Source organism: Triticum dicoccoides, chromosome 6A (assembly GCF_002162155.2).
Source record: "Triticum dicoccoides isolate Atlit2015 ecotype Zavitan chromosome 6A, WEW_v2.0, whole genome shotgun sequence".
In the NCBI taxonomy this organism is placed as follows: domain Eukaryota; kingdom Viridiplantae; phylum Streptophyta; class Magnoliopsida; order Poales; family Poaceae; genus Triticum; species Triticum dicoccoides.
Window position 1 is genome coordinate 392,844,078 of NC_041390.1, and position 13,442 is coordinate 392,857,519.

Sequence of the window (13,442 nt, forward strand, 5' to 3'; positions counted from 1 at the left end):
ATAGAGAATTCATAATCCTTATCAGTAACAAATATAGGTGAAGTAGCATAAGCAGGATCATATTTCATTCTAGCATTCAAAGTTTTTTTGTTTAGGCTTAGCTAATAATTTCTTAAGATCGCTTCTATCATTGTAGGCAAGAAAGTCTCTTTTAGTTTCTTCATCCATAACATAGCCCTCAGGCACAACAGGCAATTCATATTTATTAGGAGAGCCTTCATCATCACTGCCATCAATATTATCAGTTTCAATAATTTCATTCTCTCTAGCCCTAGCAAGTTGTTCATCAAGAAATTCACCAAGTTGCACAGTAGTATCAAGCATAGAAGTAGTTTCATCATAAGTATCATGCATAGTAGAAGTGGCATCATCAATAATATGCGACATATCAGAATTAATAGCAGAAGCAGGTTTAGGTGTCGCAAGCTTACTCAAAACAAAAGGTGAATCAAGTGCAGAGCTAGATGGCAGTTCCTTACCTCCCATCGTAGTTGAGGGATAAATCTTGGTTTTTGGATCTCTCAAGTTCTTCATAATGATAAGCAGATATAAATCTCAAGTGACTCAAGGAATAGAGCTATGCTCCCTAGCAACGGCGCTAGAAAATGGTCTTGATAACCCACAAGTATAGGGGATCGCAATAGTTTTCGAGGGTAGAGTATTCAACCCAAATTTATTGATTCGACACAAGGGGAGCCAAAGAATATTCTCAAGTATTAACAGCTGAGTTGTCAATTCAACCACACCTGCAAACTTAGGATCAGCAGCAAAGTGTTTAGTAGCAAAGTAATATGATAGTAGTGGTAACAGTAGTAAAAGGTAACGGTAGCAAAAGTAATATTTTTGGTAGTTTGTAGTGATGATAACAATAGCAATGAAAAAGTAAATAAGCGAAAAACAATGTATGGAAAGATCGTAGGCAATGGATCAATGATGGAGAATTATGCCGGATGCGGTTCATCATGTAACAATCATAACCTAGGGTGACACAGAACTAGCTCCAATTCATCAATGTAATGTAGGCATGTATTCCGAATATAGTCATACGTGCTTATGGAAAAGAACTTGCATGACATCTTTTGTCCTACCCTCCCGTGGCAGCGGGGTCCTAGTGGAAACTAAGGGATATTAAGGCCTCCTTTTAATAGAGTACCGGACCAAAGCATTAACACATAGTGAATACATGAACTCCTCAAACTACGGTCATCGTCGGGAGTGGTCCCGATTATTGTCACTTCAGGGTTGCCGGATCATAACACATAGTAGGTGACTATAGACTTGCATGATAGGATCAAGAACTCTCATATATTGATGAAAACATAATAGGTTCAGATCTGAAATCATGGCACTCGGGCCCTAGTGACAAGCATTAAGCATAGCAAAGTCATAGCAACATCAATCTCAGAACATAGTGGATACTAGGGATCAAACCCTAACAAAACTAACTCGATTACATGATAAATCTCATCCAACCCATCACCGTCCAGCAAGCCTACGATGGAATTACTCACGCACGGCGCTGAGCATCATGAAATTGGTGATGGAGGATGGTTGATGATGATGATGGCGACGCATTCCCCTCTCCGGAGCCCCGAACGGACTCCAGATCAGCCCTCCCAAGAGAGTTTAGGGCTTCATGGCGGCTCCGTATCATAAAACGCGATGAATCCTTCTTCTTTATTTTTTTCTCCCTGAAAACGAATATATGGAGTCAAGATGGACGTCGATGGAGCTCCAGGGGGGGCCACGAGGCAGGGGGCGCGCCCCCCACCCTCGTGGCTAGGGTGTGGCCCCCTGGCCTTGATTCTTTGCCAGTATTTTTTATTATTTCCAAAAATAATCTCCCTGGAGTTTCAGGTCATTCCGAGAACTTTTGTTTCTACACATAAATAACACCATGGCAATTCTGCTGAAAACAGCGTCAGTTCGGGTTAGTTCCATTCAAATCATGCAAGTTAGAGTCCAAAATAAGGGCAAAAGTGTTTGGAAAAGTAGATACGATGGAGATGTATCAGCAAGCAGAAAAGTTTGCATGCCGTTAATGAACTTGGGAGAGCATCGATCATCGTACATCCATTATCGGCTCATCTTCATTACACAACACCGAAAAGACCAAATTAATACAAGTTCATACATAAAGTGCGTAAATATATAAAGTTCATACAACACTTAAATGCAACAAACAAATAACTATCTAGCTAAAGCATTTAAAGGCAACAACAAACACGATCAAGATCGCAACTAAGGTAACAATTGATCCAACAGCATAATGATACCAAGCCTCACTATGAATGTCATATTTTCTAATCTTTCTAATCTTCAAGCACATTTTCTCCATCTTGATCTTGTGATCATCAACGACATCGGCAACATGCAACTCCAATTCCATCTTCTCCCCCTCAATTCTTTTCAATTTTTCTTTCAAATCCTTGTTTTCTCTTTCAACTAAATTTAACCTCTCGACAATAGGGCCGGTTGGAATTTTTGGTTCACATACCTCCTACATAGAAATATCTATGTCAACTTGATGGGCATAATTTGTCATAAACACGAAATGCAACAAATAGTTTTAAAAGAGAATATACCACATCCGAATCATAACAAGGACAAGGTCCGATGGGGACGGATATCAAAACCCATGGCACTATGTATAACAAACAACATACAGGTAAGATAATTATACGAGTAACTATATATACAAATCACATAAACATCAATTTTTTATATAAAACATTCATGAACAAGAGGCTTACCACAAGGTGGTGCCGGCGACGGGACGGTGCGAGCGATCGACGGTGATTACGATGGAGATTTAGAAGGCACTAAGTAAACCACACCTACATATGCAAACTAAGTGTTATTTTTGACCTCAAATGCATATAAATCAAATACTAGCACATATAATTCCTCCCAAATTACTAAACTCACAAATTAATCACTATATAAAGCATTGCAAGAGCTAATCTAGCAATGAGAGATGAAAGGACAAAGTTGCTAACCTTTGTGATCATTTGAATGGATGGGGGCCTTCAAATCTTGACAAATTTTGGGCAAAATGTGTGATGAGCTCGAGAGGAAGAGGGGAAGAACAGAGAGGAGAGGGGAAAGGGGAAGAACAGAGTGAGCTCGGGTGGACGAAGGGTTTACGTAGGACGACCTTTAGTACCGGTTCGTGACACGAACCGGTACTAAAGGTGCTGGAGGGGCCCCAGACTGACAACATCCTGCCACCACTCTCTTTAGTACCGGTTCGTGGCATGAACTGGTGCTAAAGATTGGCCATGAACCTTTACTAATGGTAGCGACCTGGCTAGCCGTTGGAACCGGCACTAATGTGCTTCACATTTGACCATTTTTCTACTAGTGCCACTTGAGGGAAAATTGCTACTGTCCTACAAAACTCTGCGCTTGGAGGCCCAACACGAGTCTACAAGAATAAAGTTTCATAGTAGACATCAATCTTGCACATGGAGGTCCTGCTGTTAGAGGTTTTGACCCACTGTTTGACCCTTTTTGCATATGGGTAAATGAGTTGTCCATGAATATCAGTCAAGTAAAGAAACTCAGAAAGATTGTTAGGATAAACAAATTAGCGACAAAAGCCAACAAGATCTTTGTCTACACAATGAAGAAGACATCAGTACATTACAGGATGGTACTAACTATTATACCTTGCCATTTTTTATTCCTTTGCCCCATTTCCAATTTAGAGAAGATATTTATGCACATCCTTGTTTTCAGGCCTTTCCAAAGCAGTTCACTGATGATTACCTCTCAAACCACCTGTATGGTCAGGAGGTGAGGAAGTATTCATACAACACCCACGGTTCAATATTGAAGTGTTCCTGAAGAGGACGAAGGATGGACAGTCAATCATCCATAGGCACTGGCCTAAAGTTGCAAAGACCTTCAACATTAATGAAGGCTCAATATTCGCCTTCCGCTTCAACAATTTTCCAGATGAGATTCATTTGTATATGTACCGTCTATGATGCTAATTTCGTAAGGTTATAGATATTGCATGTGAAACTTGGTGCTGGTGCAGTTGTGTAATGGGGTAGTTGAGTGCTGAAGCTATATGATGTTGTACTCTGATGTATTTCAATTATGAAATCCTGCTTCCTTAATATGGAAATGAAATATATTGTGTGCTTAATATTGAATGTCAATTAGATTAATAAATGGATTATTAATAATAGGACAATTAGCCCACTAATGGCCAATTAGCCTGCTGATTGGGTTTTTCTATTGCAAACGATTATTGAGAAAACACCATGGGCGATGACCTCAGGCAATACACACAATTTTTAGGAATGAACCGTGTTGGATCAATGAACAATCACACACGACATCCTCTTGAAAACTATTTGCATTAGGCCACCTTGCGCAAACGTTTACCATATAAAAAGTGTGTGTGATGGACAACCTTTGCCACATAGTTTCTTCTACGCAACATATGTGATGCATTTAATAACGCAAACAATAAAATTGTTAATATCATGTGCAATGACAACGCTATCACAAACGATTTAATGGGGAAAATTGTGTGTGATGTACCTGCGAACGGAAACATTTTCCTTGGAGTGACTGTGTGGGATCTATATACGAACGAAAACATACTTATTAGATTAACTGTGTTGGATGTACATACTAATGGAAACATATTCCTTGGACTGACAGTGTGGAATATACATACGAACGAAAATGTTTAGCCGGGACTGACTGTATGGGATGTACTTATGACCGGAAACGATTTGGCCTGTATAATTGTATTTTTTTTAGCAAAACTGTACGTATACCCGTATTTGATCGCTCGCCCGTTGCACACGACCTTATTTTGCCGGGAGTGTGTGCCAGGAGGGTCTATCGATCCCTGACGGTTTCTACGTCGTGTGGAAAGGATCCCCCTATCACCATCACTTAGTTGGCGATGGTTCAAAACGCCGTTGCGGAAAGGGGTTAAAAACCGTTTGTATAGCACCTCGCTGTACCAGTGCAACTAGATTGATTTATCTTGCCATGGGAGGAGGTGCTTTGTAATGGGTTCAATCTTGCGATGCTCAATCCTAGTGATAGAAAGGGACATGACACGTATGTATCGTTGCTATTAAGGGTAAAAAGATGGGATTTATTCATACGTTAGTTTTGCTTGTCTACATCATGTCATTTTGCTTAAGGCGATACTGCGTTCTTCCATAAACTTAATACACTAGATGCATGCTGGATAGCGGTCGATGTGTGGAGTAATAATAGTAGATGTAGAATCATTTCGGTCTACTCTTCACGGACGTGATGCCTATGTATGATCATTGCCTTGGATATTGTCATAATTATTTTCTTTTCTATCAATTGCCCAATAGTAATTTTTTTACCCAATGTATGCTATTTTTATGAGAGAAGCCTCTTGTGAAAACTATGGCCCCGGGTCTATCTTTTATCATATATTTAAACTAAAAATACCTTGATGCAATTTTATTTCATTTATTTTATTTTGTATTTTTGTCCGATCTATCTATAAAAAACAATACAATTTAATCTTGCTCATAACTGTTGAGGGATTGACAACCCCACTACGCGTTGGGTTGCAAGTATTTGTTGTTTGTGTGCAGGTGTTGTTTACATAGTGTTGCTTGGTTCTCTTACTGGATTACTAACCTTGGTTTCATAACTGAGGAAAATACTTATCTCTACTATACTACATCATCCTCTCCTCTTCAGAGAATTCCCAACGTAGCTCACAAGTAGCATAGGTAAATGATAAAAACATAATTTTTGATGTGGAATGCTACCTAACATGTTCATCATGTAATGTTTGTTTTATGGTATGAATATTTAGATCCAAATGATTCAAAGCAATAGTCTATAATTTGACATAAAGACATCAATACTCAGGCATACCAACAAACAATCATGTCTTCCGAAATAAAAATGCTAAAGAACACTATCCCTAGAAAATCATATAGCCTTGTCATGCTCCATCTTCTTAACACAAAGTATAAATCATGCACTACCCCAGTGTTAGCCAAGCAATTGGTTCGTACTTTTTAATGCGCTTCACCTTTTCAACCCCCACACAATAGATGAGAGCAAGCCATGGATATAACACTATGGGTGGAATAGAATATGGTGGTAGAGATTAATATGGAGAATACAAAAAGGAGAAAGTCTCACATCGATGAGGCTAATCAACGGGCTATGGAGATTCCCATCAATTGATGTCAATGCAATGATTAGGGATTTCCATGCACCAGATGCACTAAGAGAGCGGCCGCAGTGGGGCGCGGCCGGAGCGCTAAGCACATAGGGGCAGGGGCCGTGCGGGGGTGCGGTGAGCCTAAGGGGCGTGGGCGCATGCGCGAGCGTCGGCCATGGCAGCCAAAGTGCAGAGGCATCGATACATCAACGGATCGAAGGGGGAGACGGGGGGAGCGGGGAGAGGAGATCACTAAGGGGCGAATTGTGTGCTCGGGGAGGTCGAGGAGGCGTCGAAGTAGCAGGACGACTGCGAGGCAGTGGAGGGACCTATGGGGAGAAGACAACGCCAGCGATGGCAGTGGCGCTCCCCGGCTCTGATCCATGGGCGTAGACAATGAAGGGGAGGGTGATAGAGCTTCCGGATAACCAGGCGCAGCCCGGGGTGCCTCCGGTGTGCGTCAACGATAGTGGCATAGCGACATGTATGCTCGGGCGACGAGGAAACAACGAGGGTGAGCGAGAAGGGATAGATGGGTTGACTAGGGTTTGTAGGGGGGTCGAGGGTGCGGCCTTGTAGTCGTCAGGGACGCGGGGGATGGCCGCCACGGCGACATCGGGCGCGTGGACGGGCGAGCAGAGGCCACGGCCATGGCTCTGCCTTCCCCTGTCTAGGGTAAGTAGAAGGTCGTCGTGGGCTGGGCCTTTGTGCACTATAGCACTTAGGCCCAGTGGCACAGTAGCGGCTAGGCCTTTTCTTTTTTCTTTTGTTTTCTGTTTCTTCATTTATTTGTATACTTAATCAATTTTAGTTGCAAATGAAACTTGGCACACAAATACTACACATTATTTTGCAAACACCCACAAAGTTTTAGGTCATTTGGAAACATTTCAATTTATGTTTGCATTTAAATGGTTCAAATAAATTCTATTGCCCACTTAAAAAAATTTCTAGGGGCAGTTTGGTAATTCCAAAATGGGTGATTTCTTCATGACAAATACATTGGAATTATTTAGAATATTACCAACATTTTGTTCTACTATTGAAGAAATATTATTTTTGACTTATTTTAATTTTGAATTTGACCTAGGTTTGGATCAAAGCAAGGTTTAGCAAAATTAATTGTGATGACATGGCACCATTAGCATGGGTTTACTAGCATGACATCAGGGGAGTTACAGGGAATCAATCACGGATGGTTTCTACATCATCCTTGCTACCTTCCGATGATGCGTGAGTAGTTCACCACAGACATACGGGTCCATGGCTAGTAGCTAAATAGCTTCTTCTCTCTCTTTGATCTTCAATACCATGTTCCCCTCGATCTTCTTGGAGTTCTTTCTGGTGTAATCTTCTTTTGCGGTGTGTTTGTTGGGATCTGATGAATAGTGTATTTATGATCAGATTATTCATTGAAACTTGAAAGTAATTGTGTCTTTTCTGAACTTTATTATGCATGATTATTATAGCTTTCTATTTCTCTCCGATCTATCTGTTTGGTTTGGCCAACTAGAATGATTTATCTTCAACGAGAGAGGTGCTTTGTAGTGGGATCACTCTTGCGATTCTCTATATCCCAGTAACAGAAGGGGACAAGATGCGTATTTGTATTGTTGTCATTGAGGGTAAAATGATTGGGTTTATTCATATTGATTGAGTTTACATTGTCTACATCATGTCATCTTGCTTAAGGCATTACTCCGTTTTTCATTAACATAATACCATAGATGCATGCTGGATAACAATCGATTGATGGAGTATAGTAGTAGATGCAGGCAGGAGTCAGTCTACTTGTCTTGGACGTGATGCCAATATACATGATCATTGCCATAAATACATCATAAATATGTGCTTTTCTATCAATTGCCCAACAATAATTTGTTCACCCATCATATGATATGTGTTCGAGAGAGAAGCCGCTAGTGAAACCTATGGCCCCCAGGTTTACCTTTACCATATTATAAAAACCAAAATTCATTCGTTGCAATTTATTTACTTCTATTTTACTTTGCAATTTACCATCTACTTGATAGAGGCGAGGGTCCCGATCTTTCTATGAGATGATAACTATCGATTTGGTGGAGCCGACTTTGAGATCCGACTACCAACGTGCACGACGTTGCGCCCTAGCAATCTCTAAACCAATCTCCCGAGGTTACTGACGATGCTGGAAGCACGATCAGCCTAACCACGAAGGTCTATTCCTGCACGCAATCGAAGAACAAGCAAGAATATGATAATGCAATCTGAATATTGCGAATATAGATGAAGTATTGATAAAGGTGGGGATCCGAAAGCGATCTTGGTCTGGTCATTGGACACAAACGAAGTACACGAAGTTGCAATGGCTAACTTTTAACTAAACAGATCCCAAGGAAAAAGCTACTAGATGGATCTACTTATATAGGAGCAAGGGGTGGCGGCCAAGGAGGTGGGAGGACGTCCCAAGGCAGCCTAAAACTAACCCTAGGTCGTACAAGGCTCACGGGCCCAAGTGGAGGTGATGCAACACCTTTGGGCTTGTAGTTTGACTCGGATTCTGCTGCAACGTCAGATTGTTTCGTCCATAACTCAATGCTCCAGACGAATTTGAAGGTGAATCCAACTGTGTTAGAAAGGGCATGAAATCTACTTAAAGAAAGAATCACCCAATTCGGAGTCCGTATGAAAAAGTTGTTGGCGTTTTGAGTCAGGTATGTCTGTGTAGTCCGAATCTGAATCCAGAACATGAGAGACTTGGACTCTATCTTCTATTGGCCCAAAAGTGACATGAGAGGACTTTTTGACAACACCTAAACTTCTCTTTTTCCCTTATCTTCATATGTGGATTGTACAAATGTCCCATACACCTGCACTTAGACATGGAACAAAAGTCTCTGGAGTATTTTTGTCCTGGATGACATAAATAAATTATTTCATAGTTTGCATTAGAAATCACCTCAGAAATATATATATATATATATATATATATATGCAATATTTTTGGTCGTATCCAAGGTAGTCATGTCCTCATCATCCTCCCCTTCTTGAAAACAAAGCCGTCCTCGGCGTTGCTTAATCTGAAATGTGGCTAACAAAAGAGACAATGTGTACATGTTGTATATGAATATGTCATCCATTTTTACTTCCCTTTGTTTTTGCACATATGACACATGTATGCATGAGTAACTTTCATAGTTCATAAAATATAAAGCCAAAATATTATCATAAGAAGAAGAAGGTATGAAAATATTGCAACTTAGTTTGCACACATAAGTAGTGAAGCTCTTATTCATATCAAAAGATTGACAATATTCATCATTAAACCATCCCAACATTGGTGAATAAACCTTACTAGCATCAAATTTACATGCTACAACATGCTTAAATAAGCAAACATGCAATAGGTCATTGGACATAGAATCATCACCAAGATTAGAGGTCATATAAAAATGATTAAACATTGGTTCTTTTGCATCAACTGTTAATTCAATGGGTGCACTCAATATTGTTGGTATTTTGGTTGTTTGATCACATGACGCATTCATGACAGTAACAAGATTCTCTAAAATAGGCAGTGTGCTCAAATCAACAGGTAACTCAACACATGATGCATTCAAGTTAACTAGGCATCCATCATTCTCATGTGAAGTTATATCATCAATACCTTTACTGTTACGTTGTCGCAAAGACGTAGCTGATGTAGGTACGGACGTTGACAATGTACCATACTCTTGAGATAATGTCGCGCTCATAATCCAAGGTGGGGCTGCTCTAGTAGGTGCAACGGTGGAGGAACCAACCGGTGGTGGTGAGCATGAACTGGAATAGTAGTTGTTGTAGTCACACAATGCATCCTCATGTATCTGTCTCTCAAAGGTAGAAGCGCGAACATACATACCAGTAATGCAACGAGGAATATACTGAAATCTTGCATGGATATCATGGTTCAAACCACCAAAAAATATATTCATTGTATTATCCTCAGATTCTTCTATGTCACAATGATGCATATAAGATTTGAACTCTTGGTAGTAAGTATGAACAGTGTTACTGCCTTGTTTTAATTGTTCTAGTTTGCAAAGCAATTCACGACGATAGTAAGGAGGAAAATTTTTTTGTCTCATTACAACTTTCAAAACTTTCCAAGTTGTGGGTTGGTTATCAATGTTTTTCTTACAATGTACACTCCACCAAATAGAAGCAAAACCAGTAAATGCTCTAGTGGTAGCTTGTACTCTCTCATGTTCAGAAAAATCATGGTGACTAAAAACTTGTTCTACTTCAAGCTCCCAAGCTAGATAAATAGCAGGATTAAATCTACCCTCAAATGATGGTAAAGAGATAACTTGACCATATGCTTGTGTGTGTTATCCCACCTCTCGTGATGGTGAAGATGTATCCGTCGTCCAAGAACTTCTATCTTTGGACCCTGTCATGATTAGTAGAAACAAGAAACAAAATTCAAGAATAATGTTCCTATGAAGTACTAGGTTGTGGTGGTAAAGTGCTCACAATAAAGCAAATATCAATATCTTACAAGTTCTTACCAAGCAGCAGGTGGTGACAGGCAACTAGTGGTATCAAATTACTCTGAAGATTGAGTAAAGCGATTGCCAGGGGAACGTATGAGTACACGATGTAGAAATATGTGGATCTTGGAAGGCTTAAATATATGGTAGCAAAATATTAGCAATAATCAATTCAGAGATGCAATGTTGAATAAACACTTAACGACATTACTATGCTGGTCCTAGGCTAGACCGGACTAGAGACACGAGCCTAGAACACTAATGAGGTCACGCTGTAGCACAAATAGCATCAATAAAGGATATGAAGTAGCTCTGGACAGCAAGATATAAGTGAAGATCACAATAGCAGTAAAGATAATGATGTGAAACAACAGCCAAGCAGGATATATCAACAACTTTCTCTCCAACTTTTCTATGGAAAAGTGTGTGCCAATTTTTTGATTTTTTTTCAAGAATGGTACTGACTCAAGCTTTCAAAGCAAAAGGAATCACTCAATTCTGAGTTGATATGAGGAGTCATTTTTTTAAAACTGGCCTGAAAAACTGGAATAAGCTGTGTTCGCGAACTTCGAAGGGCAAATAGACCTATTTAGAAGCCGATTGTGAGGTGCCAAATATTGAACTAGCTTCTGCAACTATTTAGACGTGGCTCGTCGCTAGATTTCATTTGAGTACTTGCGGAGCCAAAACAGACATCTTATGAGGAAGTTATGCCTATTTTACTGAACAGTGCACAAAACAGATTCCAATCTGAATTCAACCACGAGATTGAGTCTAGATAGATCCGATTTTTTTTATTTCTTCTCTTTTTATTTCTCACACTTTTTTTCTTTTTCTTTCTCTATTTTTTTTAACTTTTTTTATCTCTCTTTCCAAGACAACTAGATAAGATGCAGATTGGATCAAGCGGAGATGTGAACGACCTCAACTATGATTATGACAATGAACGATGGGTAGCACGTGGTAGAAATTGATGGATGGAGTGGTGGACAGCGGAAGAAATAACGATGCAGCGGGGGCGTGACTAATGTGAACAGAACTCGAAACTCTAAACAAACTAGACACTAAGACCAGCAACTCAACACGACAATGCAATCGATAATTCAACTATGCAAGCAATGAAAAGAAAATTGCAAAGGCTCAGACTGGCTTGGACATAGGCTGAATAGATCTAACTTTTTTGTTGCTTTTTCCCGGACAATAGGTAAGAAAATAAATCTAATCTAGGGAAACTGGAAATTCTCACCGAGCAACCAGAAAACTGATACCACTTGATAGAGGCGAGGGTCCCGATCTTTTGATGAGATGATAACTATCAATTGGGTGGAGACGACTTTGATGATCCGACTACCAACATGCACGACGTTGCGCCCTAGCAATCGCTAAACCAATATCCCGAGGTTACTGACTATACTGGAAGCACGATCAGCCTGACCACGAATGTCTATTTTTGCATGCAATCGAAGAACAAGCAAGAATATGATAATGCAATCTGAATATTGCGAATATAGATGAAGTATTGATAAAGGTGGGGATCCGAAAGCGGTCTTGGTCTGGTTGTTGGACACAAACGAAGTACACGAAGTTGCAATGGCTAACTTTTAACTAAACAAATCCCAAGGAAAAAGCTACTAGATGGATCTACTTATATAGGAGCAAGGGGTGGCGGCCAAGGAGGTGGGAGGACGTCCCAAGGCAGCCTAAAAATAACCCTAGGTCGTACAAGGCTCATGGGCCCAAGTGGAGGTGATGCAACACCTTTGGGCTTGTAGTTTGACTCGGATTCTGCTGCAACGTTAGATTGTTTCGTCCATAACTCAACGCTCCGGACCAATTTGAAGGTGAATCCAACTGTGTTAGAAAGAGCACGAAATCTACTTTCAAACAAGAAAAAAATCACCCAATTCGGAGTCAGTAAGGAAAAGGTGTTGGCATTTTGAGTCAGGTATGTCTGTGCAGTCCGAATCTGAATCCAGAACGTGAGTGACTTGGACTCTATCTTCTCTTGGCCCAAAAGTGACGTGAGACGACTTTTTGAACAACACCTAAACTTCTCTTTTTCCCTTATCTTCATATGTGGATTGTACAAATGTCCCATACACCTGCATCTAGACATGGCACAAAAGTCTCTGAAGTATTTTTGTCCTGGATGACATAAATAAATTATTGCATAGTTTGCATTAGAAATCACCTCACAAATATACATATATGCAATATTTTTGGTCGTATCCAAGGTATTCATGTCATCATCAATCTACTTATACAAGAATTAATCCTTGCAAGTAACGAGTCCAAGGGGATTGACAACCCTCTTGCCCGCATTGGTGCAAGTATTAGCTTTTCTATGTGTAGGTGCTACTCACGAGGATTTGCATGATTCTCCTATTGGTTTGATAAACCTTGGTTCTCACTGAGGGAAATACTTATTTCTACTATACTGCATTGATACGTCCATTTTGCATCATGCTTACCTACTGTTGTTTACTATGTTTTTATGCATAATAATGCTTTTTGGAGTAATTCGAATGCCTTTTGTCTCATAATATGCAAGGTTGATATAAAGAGAGAGAATACCGGCAACTGGAATTCTGGACCTGGAAAAGCTATGTCAGAGTTACCTATTCCGCACATCTCCAAATGAGCTAAAAAATTATGGAGAATTATTTTGGAATATATGAGGAATATGGGAGCAAATAACCACCAGAGGGGGCTCACCAGGTGGGCACAACCCACCTGGG